The following is a 22,881-nucleotide window of genomic DNA, read 5'->3' on the forward strand; positions in this document are numbered from 1 at the left end:
AAGAATAACTTGAGGCTTCTTCTGGTGCTCAAATTCTATTTTTAAAAAACCTTTCAATAAAATCAAAACTTGCCTGCCAGAATCATTTCATTTGAACCTTGGATTTTGGCCCAAAGATTTCTGATGGCTCTACATCATCATCCACCCTGAACATTATCAAATGGGAGAAGAAAAACTAGAAGCAAGATTGCAAGACAATTCTCCACTCAGTATATGAAAATTTAAAAAAGTGACAGACAATTCATACACAAAGCAGCATCAATTACAAACAACCACGAGAACATGAGAAATAAGAAGCCTGCTCCACCATTCAATAAGATCATGGCTGATCTACCTCAACTCCACCTTCCCGCACTATCTCCATATCCATTAATTTCCTTCTTTCCCTAAAAAGGTATCAACCTGTCTTTAATATACTCAATGACTGAGCATGCACAGTTCTCGGGGGTAGAGAATTCCAAAGACTCTCAACCTTTTGTGAAGAAATTTCTCATCCCAGTCCTAAATGGCCGACCCTTTATTTTGAGACGGTGACCCCGTATTCTAGATTCCCCAGCCAGGGGAAACATCATCTCAGCATTAACCCCAATCAAGCCCCATAAAAATGTTAAATAATTCAATTAGATCACCTCTCATTCTAAATTCTAGGGAATACAGGCCTAGTCTACACAATCTCTCCATCCAAGGAACAAGTCTGCTGAACCTTTATTGCTCTCCCTCTAAGGCAAGTATGTCTTCCCTTAGCTGAGAAGACCACAACTGTACACAATACTCCAGGTGTGGTCTCACCAATGCCCTGTATAATTGCAGTAAGACTTCTTTACTCTTATACTCTAATCCCTTTGTAACAAAAGCTAATATACCATTTGCTTTCCTGACCATGTCTAAAACAGCAAGAGGTTAACAGAAAACATAGCTGAGATAACTTACAACTTATTTATATAGTGCCTTTAACGTAGTGAAATGTCCCAAAGGCGCAACACAGGAGTGTTGAGATAAAAAGTTCGACACTGAGCCACATAAGGAGAAATCAGGGCAGGTGACTAAAAGCTTGGTCAAAGAGGTAGGTTTTAATGAGCGTCTTGAAGGAAGAGAGAGGGATAGAGAGGCAGAGGGGTTTAGGCAGGGAATTCCAGAGCTTAGGGCCTGGGCAACAGAAGGCACGGCTGCCAATGGTTGAGTAATAATAATCAGGGATGCTCAAGAGGGCAGAATTAGAGGAGTGCAGATACCTCAGAGGGTTGTGGAGCTGGAGGACATTACAGAGATAGGGAGGGGCAAGGCCATGGAGGGATTTGAAAACAAGCTTGAGAATTTTGAAATCGAGGTGCTGCTCAATCTGGAGCCAATGCAGGTCAGCGAGCACAGGGGTGATGGTTGAACAGGACTTGGAGCGAGTTAGGACACAGGCAGCCCAGTTTTGGATCACCTCGAGATTGTGCAACTTGATCAAGTTTAATTCTTGTGTAGTGTTGGTCTCTTTTCCTTACTTGGTCAACAGGAAATATCTTGGAAAGTGGCAGGGTAAAAATAAAATGATATGTCAAGGCAAAGAAAAATAAACTTATGGCCATTATTTTTATTTCAGAGACCATGGGCATTGTGTGAATACATGAACAATGAAATCTGACAGTAACGAGAAGAATAAAGTAACAAATCTTCATACTCAATTGAATGAGACAGTTAACCAGCTACACACAGGAAAATATGCTAATTGACACTTTGGTGAGACCTCAATACATTACAGCAATCTGAAGCGCTACAATAACTCACATTATGCAAGTGTCACTCATTCATATTTCACTTAACACTCACTCACTTTGCACTGCTGAGCTGTTTCTCATTTTATAATTGCCAAGTTGATTTCAGAGCAATATTATCAGCATAAATGGTGACTGTGACTTCAAACCTCTGGCTGTAGACGTTGCCTGATGTCGAGGAAAGATACCTACACGGCCGTAAAGCAAAAATCAGAACTATTGATATTACAGTGTAACCACTGAAGTTTGGACAGCTACGGTTGTGTTGTATTGCAAAAGTAGCAATAGGATAAGGGTCAGAGGGCAATGAACTGATTTTACTCAAAAGTTGGATAAATTTGAATGAAGTAGTGCATTACTCATAATTCTACTCAACTGTATAATTTTCAGGTTTACTTTCCTTCCGTAACACTCATCTCACTTAAAAACAAAGCATCTTTAACATAGCTTTGTCGCCAGAAAGATGAAGGAAGAGACCAACACTGCCCAAGAACTAGATGATCAAGTTACACACCAACCTGTCTTTCCCTCACCATTGCTGTGATAGAAGCCTTGAATTCCCTACCTAAAACTGGCAAGGTCAGCATTTATTGCCCATCCCTAATTGCCCTTGAAATATGGTGGTGGCGCTGTTGAAAAAGCCTCGCCAATTACTTCTCTGCAATACAGTGGAATAAACCTTACCCGAGTCAGAAGGTCATGAGTTGAAATCCCATTCCAGAGACAAAAGTACGTAAACCAGGCTGACATGTCAGTGCTGTACTAAAGGAGCGCAACATAATCAGAGGTACCGTCTTTTAGATGAGAGATTAAAACGAGACCCATATGCCTGTTCAGGTAGATGTAAATAAGTTCCTATGGTACTATTCGAAGAGGAACATGGTAGTTGATCTGGTGTCATGGCCAACATTTGCTCAACAAATCAACACTATCAAGAACAGGCTAACTGGTCATTTATCGCTGATATTTCTGGACCTTGCTGTATGCAAACTAGATGCTGCATTTACCTATAAAACATCAACTTAAAAAGCAATTAATTGGTTATGAAGAACTTTGGAATGGCCCGAGGACACGAAAGGAACTTTATTAATGCAATTAATTTCTTTCTTTAAATGCAGCATTCTGCTTTGCAGCTCCAACATGCTGTGGCATGGAGTGGGAGGGCGAGATAGAGCCAACTTGCAATTATTACCTCAGGACATCCCAAAGCAGATCAAAGCCATTGAAGTAATCTTTTGAAGCAGTCATTGTTGTAAAGTAAAGAATTTCAACAGCCAATTAACAGCATAGTTTCACAACAGCGATGCATCAAATGACCTGTCAAATCTCTCTTCATTGATATTGGTTGAAAGATAAATATTGGCCATGACAGTGGAAAGAATCTGCTCATCTTCAAATTTTCTGAGCTAAATGTTTAAAATGGAATGGGATTCATTGAATTTTAGTTCTGTGTATTGTTAGCGTCTACCAGTGTACAAAGAAGCAATTTAAAGATAAAATACCACAATAATTCAAGACATCCTTTCACCTTGAAGATAAGCCAAATTTATACAATGAATCTGATTTTATTCCCCAATTTTCAGTACTAGAACCACTGCTTTTCTTATATATATTAATGACTTGGATGTGGATGTACAGGGCACAATTTAAAAAATTTGCACAGGACAAAATTTGGAAGTATATTGAACAGTGAGGAGGATAGTGATACAGGCTGGTGGAATGGGCTGACATGTGGCAGATGAAATTTAATGCAGAAAAAAAAGAGATACACACATTTTGGTAGAAAGAATGAGGAGAAAAATATAAACCAAAGGGTACAATCCTAAAGGGGGTGTATGAACAGAGACCATGGGGTATATATGCACAAAGGTGGCAGAGCAGGTTGAAAAGGCATTTAAAATAAGTGTACGGATCCTGGGCTTCATGAATAGAGGTAGAGTACAAAAGCGTGGAAATGATGATGAACCTGTATAAAACACTGGTCCGGCCTCAATTGGAGTATTGCATCCAATTCTGGGCACCACACTTTAGGAAGGATATGAAGGCCTTAGAGGGGGTGCAGAAGAGATTTACGAGAATGATTCCAGGGATGAGGGACTTCAGTTACGTGGATAGACTGGAAAAGCTAGGGTTGTTCTCCTTGGAGCAGAGAAGATATGATAAAGGTGTTCAAAATCATGAGGGGTCTGGACAGTGTAGAGAGAAACTGTTCTCATTGGCAGAAGGGTTGAGAACCAGAGGTCACAGATTTAAGGTAACTGGCAAAAGCAGCAAAGGCGACACAAGAAAAAACTTTTTTACACAATGAGTGGTTAGGATCTGGAATGCACTGCCTGAAGGGGTAGTGGAGGCAGACTCAATTACTGCTTTCAAAAGGGAGTTGGATAAGTACACGGAAGAAAAAAAATTGCAGTGCTACAGGGAAAGGGCGGGGGAGTGGGATTAGCTGAGGTGCTCTTGCAGAGAGCGGGTACGGGCTCAACGGGCCGAATGGCCTTCTTCTGTGCTGTAACCATTCTATGATTCACTCGTGAGGAATACTAACTCGTGATGGAATGACAGTTCCACAGGAACCTTCTGGCACCTTGCCCTGTCATTGTTCATATACAAGTTGAGGTGGTGAGTTGCAGTAAACTAATCGAAAAACCAAGCATCATACCCAGGCCTGACTATCTCTGCTTCTGATATGTAAATGCTTGCCAGTAGAGAATCACAGACTAGTGAAAATTCTAGCTAATTTTGCCTTTTCTAGCACAGGGTCAGTGGTGCTGCCTTTAGTCACCCCAATTGAGAGATTAGGGATTGAACCTAGCACTTTTGCCATAGCTTCAGTACATCAACTATCATTCATCACTGCACATTACAACATTGTGATACATGTACGAGGGTGTGACACATAGGTTTGGGAAGAGGCAAGGCAAGGGAATACACAATAAATGAGAGGATACAGAGGTGTGGAGGAACAGAGGGTCCTTGGAGTGTATGTCCACAGATCCTTAAAGGTAGCAGGACAGGTCGATAAGGTGGTTAGAGGCATACGGAATGCTTTCCTTTATTAGCCAATGCTATGCTAGTACTGTATACAACACTAGTTAGGCCACAGTTTGAGTACAGCACACAGTTCTGGTCACCACATTACAGGAAAGATGGGATTGCACTGGAGAGAGGTCCAGGAGATTTATGAGGATGTTAGCTATGAGCAAAGATTGGCTCGGCTGGGGTTGCTTTCTTTGAAACAGAGGAGGCCGAGAGGAGATTTAACTGAGGTGTATAAAATTATGAGGGGCCTAGATAGAGTGGACAGGAAGGACCAGTTTCCCTTAGCAAAAGGGTCAATAACCAGGGGCCATAGATTTAAAGTAGTTGGTAGAAGGATGAGAGAAGAGATGAGGAAAATAAATTTCCCCCAGAGGGTGGCAGGGGTCTGGAACTCGCTGCCTGAAAGCAGAGGCAGAAACCCTCATCACATTTAAAAAGTACTTGGATGTGTACTTAAAGAACCGTGATCTACAAGGCTAGACCTAGTGCTGGAAGGTGGGATTCAGCAGGATAGCTCTTTTTCAACCGACATGGACACGATGGGCCAAATGGCCTCTCTGTGTTGTAATTTTCTATGATGTGAATATAAAATTATAATATATTGTATAATATACTGTATCTGCCAAATAATTGCAAAACCTTTTAAAAACTTGACATTTTTGCTTGGGTTTACAAGTTCTAGCAGTCAACAGTGGGCAGAAAGTCAAAAGTAAAAGCAGAATGGATAATCTATATTGGTCTTAATGTTGATCTTTATTAGTCTTCTGATTCAGTTGGGAGATGCTTGTATGCCTTCCTTCACTAAAATACAAGCAAAGCATGAAAACTTAACTAAAATGGGTCTTCCTTTCCCTGAAACTGAAATTAGTACATTAACTAATATGCTTCAACACCCCCTAGTCTGCTGAAACCCATGTCCTTATTTGTGCATATGCGAATGTGAAATACAAACAGAATAGGTGAACAGACCATCATTTGCAACATAGTACAAAGCCGGACATGGTAATTTTAAAAATGGTTATAATCAGATTTAGCATGCCTACAACATTCTTAGTCCATTTATAATACATTTAAATGTCTTAAACTGTAAAAAAAAATGGATCCTTTCTTCAACTCGAGTTAAAGCTGAGATGATTTTTTTTTAAAAGTAGCAAACGACAGTCATCTTTCTATGACCTTTTAAACAAAAGGCAAAGCAAAATAAAATACACGCCCCGAGGCCACGAAGAGAGAAAGCGATGTAGCGTCCTATAGAACAAACTCTTGGGTGTTTAATTGCCACTAAGAACATTCAAGGTTATAAATCTAACGATACGGCTTGAGAATAGAAATGAGTGATAAAAGCAAATCACTTTTACATGGGACTGAAAGTTTTGTGGTGGTGGAGGGAAGAAAGAATAAAGCTTGAACCGGGCTGACAAGAAATGCCCAAATTCTTCATACTAAAAACGTCCACGGGGGGAAAAAAAAAGACAAAAAAATACAATTGTTTCTTTTAACATTTTACAGTAGCAGATTGCTTCAGCATCCCTTCCCCCCACTGTGCGTGTGTATAAATATGTGAAAGATGTATATTTAAACTAGCTACATGTTCCCCCACCCAAAAATAGGACACGGATCACACATTCCTGCCCTTTCTGCGGCAGGAGAGAGAGAGAGAGAAAATTTGCTGCAGTTGCTTACTGACGACTTTGTGGATGTCTCTCTCGGTGTGTCTGTCTCTCCCCCAGACTCGGGCAGACCAGAGACTGCGAAGAGCCGGTTAATGCTAGCCCGGGGCGCGGCCCGCTTACCTTTCAAACAAAGTCTATGTAGACTTAAGGATATTTACAGCCGTTCAGATTCCCTTCGGGCCCCCGGCGGGTTTCCTTCTGAGGGGCGGCGGCGGCGGCAGCAACCGTTAACTCTCAAACGCTTTCAAACGGCGCTTTGTCTGGTATTTTTTAAATCCCCCCTCCCTCACTCACACCCACCCTGGCCACCAGCTCTCCGCCGTTTCTCTCTCGGGAACGTCGCTCCGTCCAGCGGCCGCGGCGGCTCCCCCCCTCGCTCGCCTTGCCTCGCCTTCTCGCTCCGACTAACTGACCAACTGCCTGCCTGCTTGACTCCTGCTCGAGCGTTGCCGAATGGTTCCGAGTTGAGCCGATGGCGGCGGCGGCCGACGATACCCCGCCCCGCCTCGCCCCGCTGCACCGGAAACGCATTCCAGACTGCTTCACGTCACCACATGGGGGCGGGGCGCTGAGTGAAGGGGTGATGTCATCGCCTGGAGTGTGGCTCAGACTTGGAGGGAGGAGAGGGGATGTGTGGGGTTGAAGCAAAAATTAGTCAGCTATTGCCGATTCTGCCATTCCCATTTTATACCTCTTCTGGACCCATCTTTTGTTTCTTTACTTGTCCCGTTACCATTTCCTTTTAAGAGCATAAGCATTAGGAGCTGGAGTAGGCCATTTGGCCCCTTGAGCCTGCTCCACCATTCAATAACATCATGACTGATCATGCAACTTCAGTGCCCCACTCCCGCTTTCTCTCCATACCCCCTGATCCCCTTAAGAGATACCATCTCCTTTTAAGAGCATAAGCAATAGGAGTTCGACTAGGATCATAGCTGGTCTGATCTTGGCCTCAATTCCACTTCCCCGCCCGCTCCCGATAACCGTTGACTCCTCTGTGGTTCAAAAATCTGTCTATCTCCGCCTTGAATATATTCAATGACTCAGCCTCCACAGCTACACAAAAACAAAATACTGCGGATGCTGGAATCTGGAATAAAAACAGAAAATGCTGGCAATCTCAGCAGGTCAGGCAGCATCTGTGGAGAGGAAGCAGAGTTAACAAAGGGTCATCAACCCAAAACGTTAACAGCTTACTGGGTTACAAAATTCCAAAGATTCACGATCCTCTGAGAGAAGAAATTCCTCCTCACCTCTGTCTTAAATGGACGACCCCTTATTCTGAAACTATGCCCCCCTAGTTCTAGATTACCCCACGAGGGGAAACATCCTCTCTGCATCTACCCTGTCAAACCCCCTCATAATCTTATATGTTTCAATAAGATCACCTCTCATTCTTTTGCTTTGTACTGGAAGAAGACTCGCATTTATGTAGTATTTTTTGACGTGTAGTCACTGTTGTAATGGAAACACGGCAGCCAATTTGTGCACAGCAAGTTCCCACAGACAGCAATGTGATAGTGACCAGACAATCTGCTTTAGTGATGTTGGTTGAGGGATAAATATTGGTCAGGACATAGGAGATAACCCACCCGCTCGTTTTCAAAATAGTGCCATTGAATCTTTTACATCCATCTGAGAGGGCAGACAGGGCCTCGGGTTAATGTCTCATCCAAAAGATGGCATCTTTGATAGTGCAGCACTCCCTCAGTACTGCATTAGAGTGTCAGCCTAGATTTTTATGCTCATATTCTGCAGTGGGACTTGAACCTACAATCTTCTGACTCAGAGGCAAGGGTGCTACCAACTGAGCCACTGACTGACTACTAGCCTTATGCCATTAATCACTCCTGCCTTCCACCCTATCACAGACTTTCCCTTTTGTTCTTTACTCCCCTCCCCCTTTCCCTGCCCCTAAACCTGCTGAAAATCTGTTACATCTCTAACTTTTTTTAAATTATAGAGTCATCGAGTCATTACGGCACAGAAAGAGGCCATTCGGCCCATTGAATCCATGCCGGCTCTCTGTAGAGTAAACCAGTCAGCCCCATTCCCCCGCTCTACACCCGCAGACATGCAAATTTATTATAACTTTTTCCAATTCTCACGAAAGGTCATTGACCTGAAACGTTAACTCTGTTTTTCTCTCCAAGATGCTTCCTGATCTGCTGAGTATTTCCAGCATTTTACATAGAAACATAGAAAATAGGTGCAGGAGTAGGCCATTCAGCCCTTCTAACCTGCACCGCCATTCAATGAGTTCATGGCTGAACATGAAACTTCAGTACCCCCTTCCTGCTTTCTCGCCATACCCCTTAATCCCCCGAGTAGTAAGGACTTCATCTAACTCCCTTTTGAATATATTTAGTGAATTGGCCTCAACTACTTTCTGTGGTAGAGAATTCCACAGGTTCACCACTCTCTGGGTGAAGAAGTTTCTCCTCATCTCGGTCCTAAATGGCTTACCCCTTATCCTTAGACTGTGACCCCTGGTTCTGGACTTCCCCAACATTGGGAACATTCTTCCTGCATCTAACCTGTCTAAACCCGTCAGAATTTTAAACGTTTCTATGAGCTCCCCTCTCATTCTTCTGAACTCCAGTGAATACAAGCCCAGTTGATCCAGTCTTTCTTGATAGGTCAGTCCCATCATCCCGGGAATCAGTCTGGTGAATCTTCGTTGCACTCCCTCAATAGCAAGAATGTCCTTCCTCAAGTTAGGAGACCAAAACTGTACACAATACTCCAGGTGTGACCTCACCAAGGCCCTGTACAACTGTAGCAACACTTCCTTGCCCCTGTACTCAAATCCCCTCGCTATGAAGGCCAACATGCCATTTGCTTTCTTAACCGCCTGCTGTACCTGCATGCCAACCTTCAATGACTGATGTACCATGACACCCAGGTCTCGTTGCACCTCCCCTTTTCCTAATCTGTCACCATTCAGATAATAGTCTGTCTCTCTGTTTTTACCACCAAAGTGGATAACCTCACATTTATCCACATTATACTTCATCTGCCATTCATTTGCCCACTCACCTAACCTATCCAAGTCACTCTGCAGCCTCATAGCATCCTCCTCGCAGCTCACACTGCCACCCAACTTAGTGTCATCCGCAAATTTGGAGATACTACATTTAATCTCCTCGTCTAAATCATTAATGTACAATGTAAACAGCTAGGGCCCCAGCACAGAACCTTGCGGTACCCCACTAGTCACTGCCTGCTATTCTGAAAAGTACCCATTTACTCCTACTCTTTGCTTCCTGTCTGACAACCAGTTCTCAATCCACGTCAGCACACTACCCCCAATCCCATGTGCTTTAACTTTGCACATTAATCTCTTGTGTGGAACCTTGTCGAAAGCCTTTTGAAAGTCCAAATATACCACATCAACTGGTTCTCCTTTGTCCACTTTACTGGAAACATCCTCAAAAAATTCCAGAAGATTTGTCAAGCATGATTTCCCTTTCACAAATCCATACTGACTTGGACCTATCATGTCACCATTTTCCAAATGCGCTGCTATGACATCCTTAATAATTGATTCCATCATTTTACCCACTACTGAGGTCAGGCTGACTCAGTTTTAACTCAACTTTCTAGCATCTACAGTATTTCGCTTTTGTATTAGGTCTTCATTTGATGTTTTACATCGAGGCTGACAGCACTCCAATTATTTCCTGGACTATCAGAGCAATTAAAGATTACCCGTCTGGAAGAAAAGAAAGACTTGCATTTATATAGCACCTTCATAAGAACATAAGAATTAGGAACTAGAGTACACCATACGGCCAATTGAGCCTGCTCCGCCTTGCAATAAAATCATGGCTGATCTTCAATCGCAACTCCACTTTCCCACCCAATCCCCATATCCCTTGATTCACTTAGAGTCCAAAAATCTATCGATCTCAGCCTTGAATATACTGTCACGATCTCAGAACGTCCCAAAGTGCTTTACAGCCAATGAAGTACCTTTGAAGTGTAGTCACTGTTGTACTGTAGGAAATGTGGCAGCTAATTTGCGCACAGTGAGCTCCCATAAACAGCAATGTGATAATGACTAGATAATCTGTTTTAGTGATGTTGATTGAGGGATAAACATTGGCTAGGACACTGCAAAGGAGAAAAATCATTATGACATTAAACAACAATATGTTTTTTTCATTTTCTTTGAACACTTTCTTTTATTTTTAACAATTAATTCTCGGGATACGGACGTCGCTGGCAAGGCCAGTATTTACGCCATCCCTAATTGCCCTTGAGAAGATGGGCCTTTTTCTTGGGCTGTTGCGGTCCGTATGGTGAAAGGACACCCACAATGCTGTTCGGTATTGAGTTCCAGGACTTTGACCCAACGGCCAAAAAGAAACGGCGATATGTGTCCATGTCGGGATGGTGTGTGACTTGAAGGGGAACTTGATGGTGATGGTATTTCCATGCACCTACTGCTCTTGTCCTAGATGGTGGAGGCCACGGGTTTGGAACGTGCTGTTGAAGAAGCATAATTATAAAAGTATATTATCGGGTTGCCAACCCTATTTACATCATTAATACTGATTAGCTAAGTCAGTATTTTTAGAGCCTAAGTTATGGGAGGTTGGAAGCCCTTTTGATTCATTCTGTTGTACTTCATCATACTGGGACTAACAGCTAAAATAATAACAGTAATCAAATAACAGCAACCTTGAAGATCATCTGTACAGTAAAAAGCTAATAAATGCCTTTGGAAGGTTAAAATCCTGCCTGACCAACTTCACTGGGTAATATGATAAATGAGTAAGTCAGGCTGCAGTACTCTAGAGCACCATTGATAGATGACCAGCCAGCCTGGCTCATTAGTGGAGCCTCTGGGAGTAGACCTGTGGGACTGGGATTCTTCCCACTTGCAGATCCAGATAACCACACAATAGCCAGAGCATGATGGCGACCTGCATTCAAACTGTGACTAATGCACTACGCTGGAGGAATTGCAGAGATGCAGAGCTACAGTTGCAGTACCATTGCTGCATTCCCCAAGATCTTGGACGTCATCAGCTTCACCTATGTCGGGACCAAGGTACCTACTGTTAAAAGACTTCCAATGACATTGCTGATGTATGAAAGAACTTGCATTTGAAAAATGAGTCATTATATGACTCCTTCATCCTTAACCAGTCATCCCTGTCGGCAGCACTCTGTAGGTGACGATTAAATGCACAATTGAGGGCTTTGGATTATAGTTTGAATTATAGGTTGACAATGCCATTGCACAACTCAGGTGTGATATATTCACAGAGCACAAGCATACACAGCTTCCTAACATAAAAGGCAGCTCTCTCGGAAGCCTCTGGAATCTGCCTGGTTCTGTTTATTATTAACCCTGCACTTGCAGTACACAATACGTCCACATCCACAGTGTGGAGCTACAAACATTACAAGCTTACAGACATTACACCTCTCCTTCCTTAATGAAGAAGTTATTATAACGAACATCATACATAACTTTCATGTTTATATATAACACAGGATATAAACTTATTTTTTTCATATTTACAAATTTAACTTTACCACTTGTTTTCTGTTTCGAAGAGGATACCTTTGCTCTCGAACAAAACCTTCCAAACATGGTGTCGATTTCACACTCATTCGAGGCTCATCCTGAGGAACGTTTTCCTCCACGGAATTTCCTTGATTTTCATTTGAACTCACTCTAACTTCAGGCTCTTTGTTTTCCTGACTTGGACTCAGACTTTCATTCTGATTCTCTCCTGGATTTGTTTCCAGTACATTGGATTTAGGATTTGCTACTGGTGTATCAAAACTATCTGATGAGTCAGAAATAATTCAATCATTCTCACCTTCAACTCCTTCCATGTCTGTAGGTAAAATATGATCAATATGAACAAACCTAACCTGTCTATTATCAAACATAAGAATATAAGAATTAGGAACAGGAGTAGGCCATCTAGCCCCTCGAGCCTGCTCCGCCATTCAATAAGATCATGGCTGATCTGGCCGTGGACTCAGTTCCACTTACCCGCCCGCTCCCCATAACCCTTAATTCCCTTATTGGTTAAAAATCTATCTATCAGTGACTTGAACACATTCAATGAGCTAGCCTCAACTGCTTCCTTGGGCAGAGAATTCCACAGATTCACAACCTTCTGGGAGAAGAAATTCCTTCTCAACTCGGTTTTATATTGGCTCCCCCCATATTTTGAGGCTGTGCCCCCTAGTTCTAGTCTCCCCTACCAGTGGAAACAACTTCTTTGCCTCTATCTTGTCTATCCCCTTCATTATTTTAAATGTTTCGATAAGATCACCCCTCATCCTTCTGAACTCCAACGAGTAAAAACCCGTCTACTCAATCTATCATCATAAGGTAACCCCCTCATCTCCGGAATCAGCCTAGTGAATCGTCTCTGTACCCCCTCCAAAGCCAGTATATCCTTCCTTAAATAAGGTGACCAAAACTGCACGCAGTACTCCAGGCGCGGCCTCACCAATACCCTATACAGTTGCAGCAGGACCTCCCTGCTTTTGTACTCCATCCCTCTCGCAATGAAGGCCAACATTCCATTCGCCTTCCTGATTACCTGCTGCACCTGCAAACTAACTTTTTGGGATTCATGCACAAGGACCCCCAGGTCCCTCTGCACCTCAGCATGTTGTAATTTCTCCCCATTCAAATAATATTCCCTTTTACTGTTTTTTTTTCCAAGGTGGATGACCTCACACTTTCCGACATTGTATTCCATCTGCCAAACTTTAGCCCATTCGCTTAACCTATCCAAATCTCTTTGCAGCCTCTCTGTGTCCTCTACACAACCCGCTTTCCCATTAATCTTTGTGTCATCTGCAAATTTTGTTGCACTACACTCTGTCCCCTCTTCCAGGTCATCTATGTATATTGTAAACAGTTGTGGTCCCAGCACCAATCCCTGTGGCACACCACTAACCACCGATTTCCAACCCGAAAAGGACCCATTTGTCCCGACTCTCTGCTTTCTGTTAGCCAGTCAATTCTCTATCCATGCTAATACATTTCCTCTGACTCCGCGTACCTCTATCTTCTGCAGTAACCTTTTGTGTGGCACCTTATCGAATGCCTTTTGGAAATCTAAACATCTTGACCAAATATGTGCGAGGACGACATATCTTCACCACACTTCCTGGTAACCACTTTAACCATTTATGGTGATGGTTCTTCACTCTCACCTTCTGGCTTAATTTCACACTTCCCTCTTTTACTCTACCTCTATCATGATTCTCTTTCTGTCCTAATTGTGTCTCTTCTACGAATTGTGCCAAATTTGGTTTTAACAACGAGAATCTGATTCGTGGCTGTCGTTTCAGAAACAACTCTGCTGGTGTTCTACCAATAGTTGTATGAGGAGTATTTCGATATGCAATCAAAAAATTAGCCAATTTGTGATCTAATGACAACTGTCGTTTCCTTGGATTTGGATCTAACATTTGTTTTATGAGGGCACGTTTTACAATTTGTACAGTGCGCTCTGCTGCACCATTCGAAGCAGGGTGGTATGGTGGAACCTTGGTATGTTTCACACCATTTTTGCTTATGAATTGTGCAAATTCTTCTGAACGAAATTGAGGTCCATTATCCAAAACAATTTCTTCAAGGAGGCCAAATGAAGAAAATAATTTTTGCAAAATGTCCAATATTGTAATTGTTATTTTCCACATTGGAAACACCTCAACCCATTTCGAATGGTTATCAATCACAATGAACAATTGTTGTCCTTCTAACTCAGCAAAATCAATATGTAACCTTTGCCACACCCTGGGAGGCCATTTCCATGTCTGTAATGGTACTGATGGTGGTTGCTTGCTTACCGATTGACACATCGTACACTGACTCATGAGGTACTCTATATCTTTATCAAGGCCTGGCCACCATAAATAACCGCGTGCAAAACTCTTGGTCAAGCACATTCCCAGGTGCTGGTCATGGCGGTCTCCTAATAATTTGGACCTGAATTTATTTGGTATAACCACTCTTGCACCCCACATGATGCAATCTTTATCGACTGATAATTCATTCCTATGAATGAAGAATGGATGTGTATCTTTATCTGTTACCTGGTTTGGCCATCCATTTGCAATATACTCATACACCTTTGATATCACTGGGTCATGTTTGGTTGCTCTACCAATCTCTTCAGCTGTGACTGGCAGTTCATCAATGTATGAAAAATAAAACCCTTCTTCCCTATCGGGTGTAACCTGTGATGGGGAAGGCAATCTAGACATTGCATCAGCATTACTGTGATCAGCTGATTGTCTGTATTCAATATCATATGTATATGCTGACAAAATCAAAACCCATCTCTGCATTCGGGCTGCAGCTAATGTTGGAACTGGGGACTTTGGATGGAGGATTGCTGTTAGGGGCTTATGGTCCGTAACGATGGTAAACTTACGACCATACAAGTATTTGTGAAACTTCTTGACCCCAAAAATTAATGCCAAAGCTTGTCTTTCAATTTGCGCATAATTACTCTCACTGGCACTGAGAGTGCGTGAAGCAAAAGCAATTGGTCTCTCCTCCCCACTACGTGATACATGAGAGATCACTGCCCCAACTCCATATGGAGAGGCATCACATGCTAGCTTAATCTCCTTCGATGTGTCACAGTGAATTAACATGGTGCTCTCTACCAATTTGCTTTTACACTTCTTGAATGTTGTATCGCATTCTTTTGACCACTTCCAATGGACCTGTTTTTTCAAAAGTTCATTCAGTGGATGTAATACTGTAGCCAAATTTGATAGGAACTTCCCATAATAGTTCAAAAGACCCAAGAATGAACAAAGTTCAGTGACATTCCTGCGAGTGGGTGCATTTCTAATTGCATCCAATTTTTCCATGGTTGGATGTAAACCATCTTTGTCTACTCTGTACCCTAAGTACTCCACTGAGTTTTTAAATAACTCACACTTACGAGCAGACACTCGTACTCTGTGCTTCTCTAGCCGTTTGAGGATTTCATTCAATATGTTATTATAAATTTGCCGATTTAGTGCTGAAATTAGTATGTCATCCAAATAACATACTACCCCTTCAATACCTTGCAAAATCTGGTTCATCACCCCTTGGAATATGGCAGGGGCGGAAGACACTCCAAACAGTAGCCTATTAAACTGATACAGGCCTAGATGACTATTTATAGTCAAACATGACTTGGACTCTTCATTTAGTTCCAGCTGTAAGTAGGCATTCATAAGATCCAGTTTTGAGAAGATCTGACCACCTGTCAGTGTTGTGAACAAATCTTCTATATTCGGCAATGTATCGGGGTCATTACCCTCTAGAACTTGGTTTACGGTTACTTTATAATCACCACACAATCTTACCTTACCTTCGGAACTTAGGTACAACAACAATGGGTGTAGCCCAATTACATCGATCTATCTTACAAATAATGTTCTCAGTCTCTAGTCTTTTGAGTTCTTGAGTTCAGCTTCAGTGAGCTCAACCAATTTCTTCCTAGTAAGGCAGACTTGTCTCCTTTCACTACTATTAGATGCAAGTTCTGAAATTGATCTTTATATTTCACTGGTACGGTGATATGACCTAGTACAGGAATTTTCTCTCCCGAGTAGCCTCGCAGCTCTATCTTGGCTTTCTCCAATTGGAAATCACGCAATTTGTCGAGGTACAGTGACTCCGGTATTACACTCACGGATGTACACGTGTCAATTTCCATTGGTATCTTGAATCCCGCAACATCTATGTGGATTTTGATGCTTTCCGAATCGCTGTCCGTTAACCTCGTGCTCCTGATGACGTGTAACTTTAACATCTCCTCGTCCTGTTGTTGTTCTTCCATGCTATGTAGTCTCTTGGGATTTCTACTCATACCTTTGAACGTTGGACTCATAGCTTTAAAAACTGGTTTACCCTTCAGTCGGCATGCCTTCGCAAGATGTCCAGTCTTTCGGCAGAAGAAACACTCTGCCTTCACGTATGGACAACTTTGAGCAATGTGTTGTCCCAGGCACCTATAGCACGACTTCGACGCTCTGTTAGAATTTCCAGTTTCTGAGACTTTGCGCCCCCACTGTCTTTTACTTTGAACCTGCAGGTGATTTACCTCGGTTGACTGACGGCCATAATTATTATTTAATTCTCGGGAATATTGTTCGGCCATGCCTATCAACCTTGCTGTCTGACAAGCAATCTCAAAAGTCAAGTCATCTGTCATCAATAACTTCCTTCTGATTGCATCATTTATCACCCCACAAACAAAACGATCCCGTAATGCTCGGTTTTGAAAGTTTCTAAAATTACAGTGCATTGATAGCTTTTTTAATGCTACAATGTAATCACTGATAATTTCATCAGCCTTTTGATTCCAAATCTCAAAATGATAGCTTTCAGCAATTTCTAACGGTTTGGGGTTATAGTGCTGCTCTAGCTTCATTAAAATCTCTTTAAGCGTTGTGTCCTTTGGCTCGTCAGGCACAAGCAGATTTACAAGGGTTTTGTACAATGCTGGACCTGCCTCCGATAAGAAGATCGCTTTCTTACATTCCAACACAGCCCGGTTCTGGATTGCATTGTCTGGAACTTCGATTATGTTATTTACAGTGAAATATATTTCTAGCCGATCCACATACACTTTAAAACGTTCCCGGTCGTATCTATATTCCCCCAAATGTCCGATTACACCTGCCATTTTAATCTCTAGCTGTTCACACCGTGTGCTGTATTTTACCTCAGATTTTTGTAGCTTTTTCCAAAGACAGAAACTTCCAAAGTATCTCTGCCGGCTGGCTGAATCCTTCACCAACAAAATTTAAGCTTTAAATCATCTGAAAAATCCCATCTCATCGCCAAATGTGATATATTCACAGAGCACAAGCACACACAGCTTCCTAACATGGCAGGCAGCTCTCTCGGAAGCCTCCGGAATCTGCCTGGTTCTGTTTATTATTAACTCTGCAGTTGCAGTACACAATACGTCCACATCCACAGTGTGGAGCTACAAACATTACAAGCTTACAAACATTACATCAGGGATGTCAGTAGAAAAAAGTACAATCAGGCTCACAAGATAATGCATTATCATAAAGCAAGTTTTACATAAGAACATAAGAACATAAGAAATTGGAGCAGGAGTAGGCCATACGGCCCCTTGAGCTTGCTCCGCCATTTAATACGATCATGGCTGATCCGATCATGGACTCAGGTTCACTTCCCTGCCCGCTCCCCATAACTCCTTATTCCCTTATCGGTTAAGAAACTGTCTATCTCTGTCTTAAATTTATTCAATGACCCAGCTTCCACAGCTCTCTGAGGCAGCGAATTCCACAGATTTACAACCTTCTGAGGGAAGAAATTCCTCCTCATCTCAGTTTTAAAAGGGCGGCCCCATATTCTAAGATTATGCCCCTTATTTCTAGTTTCCCCTATCAGTGGAAACATCCTCTCTGCATCCAAGTGAAGTGGCATACATTTAATGAGATATTTCATAACTCTAAAGAAAAATATATTCCAGTGAGGAGGAAAGGATGTAAAAGAAAAGATAGCCATCCATGGCTAACTAAAGAAATAAAGGATGGTATCCAATTGAAAACAAGGGCATACAAAGTGGCTAAAACTAGTGGGAGCACAGAAATTGGGAAGCTTTTAAAAGCCAGCAAAGAATGACTAAAAAAATGATTCAGATAGGGAAGATGGACTATGAAAGTAAACTAGCACGAAATATAAAAACAGATAGCAAGAATTTCTACAGATATATGAAAAGGAAAATAATGGCTAAAGTAAATGTTGGTTCCTTAGAGGAAAAGACTGGGGAATTAATGATGAGGAACATGGAGATGGCAGAAACTCTGAACAAATATTTTGTATCAGTCTTTATGGTAGAGGATACTAAAAATATCCCAACAGTGGATAGTCAAGATGCTATAGGGGGAGAGGAACTTCACACAATCACAATCACTAAGGAGATGGTACTCAGTAAGATAATGGGACTAAAGGCGGATAAATCCCCCGGACCTGATGGCTTGCTTCCCAGGGTCTTAAGAGAAGTAGCGGTAGGGATAGTGGATGCGTTGGTTGTAATTAACCAAAATTCCCTGGATTCTGGGGAGGTCCCAACAGATTGGAACACTGCAAATGTAATGCCCCTATTTTAAAAAGGAGGCAGACAAAAAGCAGGAAACTATAGACCAGTTAGCCTAACATCTGTGGTTGGGAAAATGTTGGAGTCCTTTATTAAAGAAGCAGTAGCAGGGCATTTGTAAAAGCAAAATTCAGTCAGGCAGAGTCAGCATGGATTTATGAATTTCGGCCCGGAAATCGGCGCGGTCCCAGCCTGCAAGACCATCAGCAGACCAGGGCCATTGGAGGGAGCAGCGTGCGGTGACCCAGCCCGGAAATCGGCGTGGTCCTGACCTGCAAGACCATCAGCAAGCCGGGGCCATTGGCGGGATCTGGAATATTAGGTCCTTCATTGAAACACCTGTGAACTCATCCCTTTTTGGCACGAGAGCAAGTCATCCTTGCTTCGAGGGACTGCCTATGATATGATGATGAAGGGGAAGTCATATTTGACAAATTTGCTGGAATTCTTTGAGGATGTAACGAACAGGGTAGATAAAGGGGAACCAGCGGATGTGGTGTATTTGGAAATCTAGAAGGCATTTGACAAGGTACCACATAAAAGGTTACTGCACAAGATAAAAGTTCACGGGGTTGGGGTAATATATTAGCATGGGTATAGGATTGACTAACTAACAGTAAAACAGAAAGTCGGGATAAATGGTTAATTCTCGGGTTGGTAATCAGTAACTATGCCGCAGGGTGCCGCAGGGATCAGTGGGGAGAGTCCAACTATTTACAATCTATATTAACGACTTGGGGCCGAGTGTAACGTAGCCAAGTTTGCTGACGATACATAGATGAGAGGAAAAGCAATGTGTGAGGAGGACAAAAAAAACCTGCAAAAGGACATAGACAAGCTAAGTGAGTGAGCAAAAATTTGGCAGAAGGTGTATAATGTTGGAAAGTGTGAGGTTATGCACTTTGTCCGAAAAAAATCAAAGAGCAAGTTATTACTTAAATGGAGAAAAATTGCAAAGTGCTGCAATACAGCGGGACCTGGGGGTCCTGGTGCATGAAAGACAAAAGTTTAGTATGCAAATACAGCAAGTGATCAGGAAGGCCAATGGAATCTTGGCCTCTTTATTGCAAAGGGGATGGAGTATAAAAGCAGAGATGTCTTGCTACAGTTATACAGGGTATTGGTACTTGGAATACTGTGTACAGTTTTTGTTATATATATAAACTTGTATTTACTCTGTACAGCCACCAGAGGGCTCATTCCCTGGAGTCCCAAGGGATCCCATAATCCCTTGGGAGCACAGGTATTTGAGGAGGTCTCACCGATTGGAGGGGCACTCTGGAGACCTGCAATAAAAGACTAAGGTCACACTTTACTTTGATCTCACAGTGTTCAGTCTGACTCTTTCTACATACATAACAACTGGTGATGAGATACAGATAGCGAACCCAAAGATGTAGAGAACAGTGGGCATCCTGGAGAAATTCTAGGAGGGAGATGATTGGGAAACTTTTGTGGAGCGACTCGACCAATACTTCGTGGCCAACGAACTAGATGGGGAAGAGAACGCTGCCAAACGTTACAATTCGAAAACAACATCACTTTGTTCACAGTACTTGTAGCAGCACTTGTGTGCTGAGAGATTTGCTTGGTATTGTCACTGGTGGCAATCAACATCAAACCATCTGTGGGGCACCAATGTATGGCCTCATGAAGAATCTACTCACTCCAGTGAAACCCACAGAGAAATTGTATGATGATTTGTGCACACTGGTCTGATAGCATTTGGACCCGAAGGAAAGTGTTCTGATGGCGAGGTACCGGTTCTACACCTACAAAAGGTCTGAAGACCAGGAAGTGGTGAGTTATATTGCTGAGCAAAGGTGCCTTGCAGAACATTACAAATTTGAAGGACATTTGGAGCACATGCTCAGAGACTTTTTCGTACTTGGTATTGGCCGCGAAACCATACTTCGCAAACTTTTGACTGTAGAGACCCCAACCTTGAGTAAAGCCATAGGGATAGCCCAGGTGTTGATTGCCACCAGTGACAATACCAAGCAAATCTCTCAGCACACAAGTGCTGCTACAAGTACTGTGAACAAAGTGATGTTGTTTTCGAATCGTAACGTACAGGGCAGGTCACACATACCTACAGCTGCACGACCGCAAATGTCTCAGAGTCCACCATCAAGAGTGATTAATGCAAGGCCATTAACACCTTGTTGGTGCTGCGGGGGTGATCATCGTTTTCATTCATGCCGATTCAAAGGGTACATTTGCAAGGGCTGTGGAACAATGGGTCACCTACAACGAGTGTGCAGGTGAGCTGCAAATCCTGTTAAACCTGCAAACCACCATGTTGCAGAGGAGGACAGATCCACAGAGGATCACGACGAACCAGATCCTCAGAGCGAGGAGGCAGAGGTACATGGGGCGCACACATTCACCATGAATTGTCCCCCGATAATGTTGAATGTTGAACTAAATAGACTCCCGGTGTCAATGGAGCTGGACACAGGCCCGAGCCAGTACATCATGGGCAAAAAGACTTTCGAAAGGTTGTGGTGCAACAAAGCCTCAAGGCCAGCCTTAACTCCAGTTCGCACGAAACTAAGAACTTACACAAAAGAGCTGATTCCTGTAATCGGCAGTGCTACCGTAAAGGTCTCCTACGATGGAGCGGTGCACAAGCTACCACTCTGGGTAGTACCGGGCGATGGTTCCACGCTGCTGACTGGGAAAGATACGCTGGAACTGGGATGTTTCGAATCTGATCAGTGGCGGCGATATTCCAGAGAAACATGGAGAGCTTACTGAAGTCAGCACCATGGTCTTCCATGACGACATCTTGGTTACGGTCGAGTGTCTGCAGAACCTGGAGGAGGTTCTTGGTCGACTCAACCGCATGAAGCTCGAAGTCCGTTTTCCTGGCGCCTGAAGTGGAGTTCTTGGGAAGGAGGATTGCGGTGGACGGCATCAGGCCCATCAACACAAAGACGGAGGCAATCGAGAATGCACCGAGGCCACAGAGTATGACGGAGCTGCAGTCGTTTCTGGGACTCCTGAACTACTTTGGTGGCTTCTTACCAGGTCTCAACACACTGTTAGAACCACTTCATGTCTTACTGCGAAGGGGGGGTGCGAATGGGTGTGGGGCAAAAGCCAAGAAGGTGCCTTTGTGGAAGTGAGAAAATTGTTATTCTCAAACAGGTTGCTTGTGTTGTATGATCCATGTAAGTGTTTGGTACTGCATGTGATGCGTTGTCGTGTGGCGTCTGGTATGTATTGCAACGGGCTAGTGGTTTCGGGAAACTGCAACCGGTTGCTTGTGCATCCAGGAGTCTGTCTGGGGCTGAGAGAGCATACAGCATGATTGATAAAGAAGCGTTGGCGTGTTTCTGTGGGATGGGGAAAATGCATCAATACCTGTTTGGGCTAGAGTTCGAATTGGAAACTGACCATGCGCCATTTATATCCCTGTTTTCCGAGAGTAAGGGGATGGGTGCCGACCCATCGGCTCGCATCCAGAGATGGGTGCTCAGGTTGTCTGCATATAATTGCACCGTCTGCCGCGGGCCAGGCAGAGGGCTGCACCAATGCTCTCGGTAGGCTGCCATTGCCCACCACGGGGGTGGAGGTGGCACAGCCTGCAGATCTAGCCATGGTTGTGGAAGCATTTGAGAGTGAGCAGTCACCCGTCACTGCCTGGCAGATCGGGGCCTGGGCGAGCCAGGTCCCCTTATTGTCTCTAGTCAGGAGCTGTGTGCTTTACGGGAGCTGGTCCAGTGTCCCAGTCGAAATGCGGGAAGAGACAGAGCCGTTCCAGCGGCGCAGGGATGAAATGTCTATACAGGCAGACTGCCTTCTGTGGGGCAATCGAGTAGTGGTCCCCAAGAAGGGCAGAGGCACCTTCATCAGTGACCTCCACAGTACCCACCCAGATATCGTGGTGATGAGAGCGATAGCCAGATTCCATGTGTTGTGGCCCGGTATCGATGTGGACTTACAGTCCTGCATTCACAGATGTAATACATGCTCGCAGTTGAGCAATGTACCCAGGGCCGTTAAGTTTATGGTCTCGGCCCTCCAAGCCGTGCACTAAGGTACACGTCGACTATGCAGGCCCGTTCTTGGGTAAAATGTTACTTGTGGTTGTAGACGCGTATTCCAGGTGGATTGAATGTGAGATAGTGTCGGTTGGCACCTCCACTGCTGAAAGCCTGCGGGCCATATTTGCCACTCACAGCTTATCCGATGTCCTGGTGAGTGAAAACGGGCCATGTTTTACCAGTGCTGAGTTCGGGGAATTCATGACCCGTAACGGGATCAAAC

At 43.4% G+C, this 22,881-nt stretch overlaps 1 protein-coding gene across 4 annotated transcripts in view; it reads right to left on the minus strand.

The window, feature by feature from the left end:
* LOC139264667 (integrin beta-1-like) overlaps nt 1–6,969 on the minus strand; it is a 105,544-nt gene extending 98,575 nt beyond the window's left edge. The window contains exons 1-2 of one of the 4 annotated variants that reach the window (XM_070881537.1): nt 6,593–6,969; nt 1,820–1,948 (exon numbers count right to left, since the gene is read on the minus strand). The gene's annotated coding sequence lies outside the window, so the exon portion shown is untranslated. The remainder of the gene's footprint in view (nt 1–1,819; nt 1,949–6,592) is intronic. The other 3 variants (XM_070881538.1, XM_070881536.1, XM_070881539.1) reach the window with 3 other exon arrangements.
* Between the last annotated feature and the right edge of the window lie 15,912 nt (nt 6,970–22,881).

The sequence above is a fragment of the Pristiophorus japonicus genome, chromosome 5, assembly GCF_044704955.1.
Source record: "Pristiophorus japonicus isolate sPriJap1 chromosome 5, sPriJap1.hap1, whole genome shotgun sequence".
Taxonomy (NCBI): Eukaryota; Metazoa; Chordata; class Chondrichthyes; family Pristiophoridae; genus Pristiophorus; species Pristiophorus japonicus.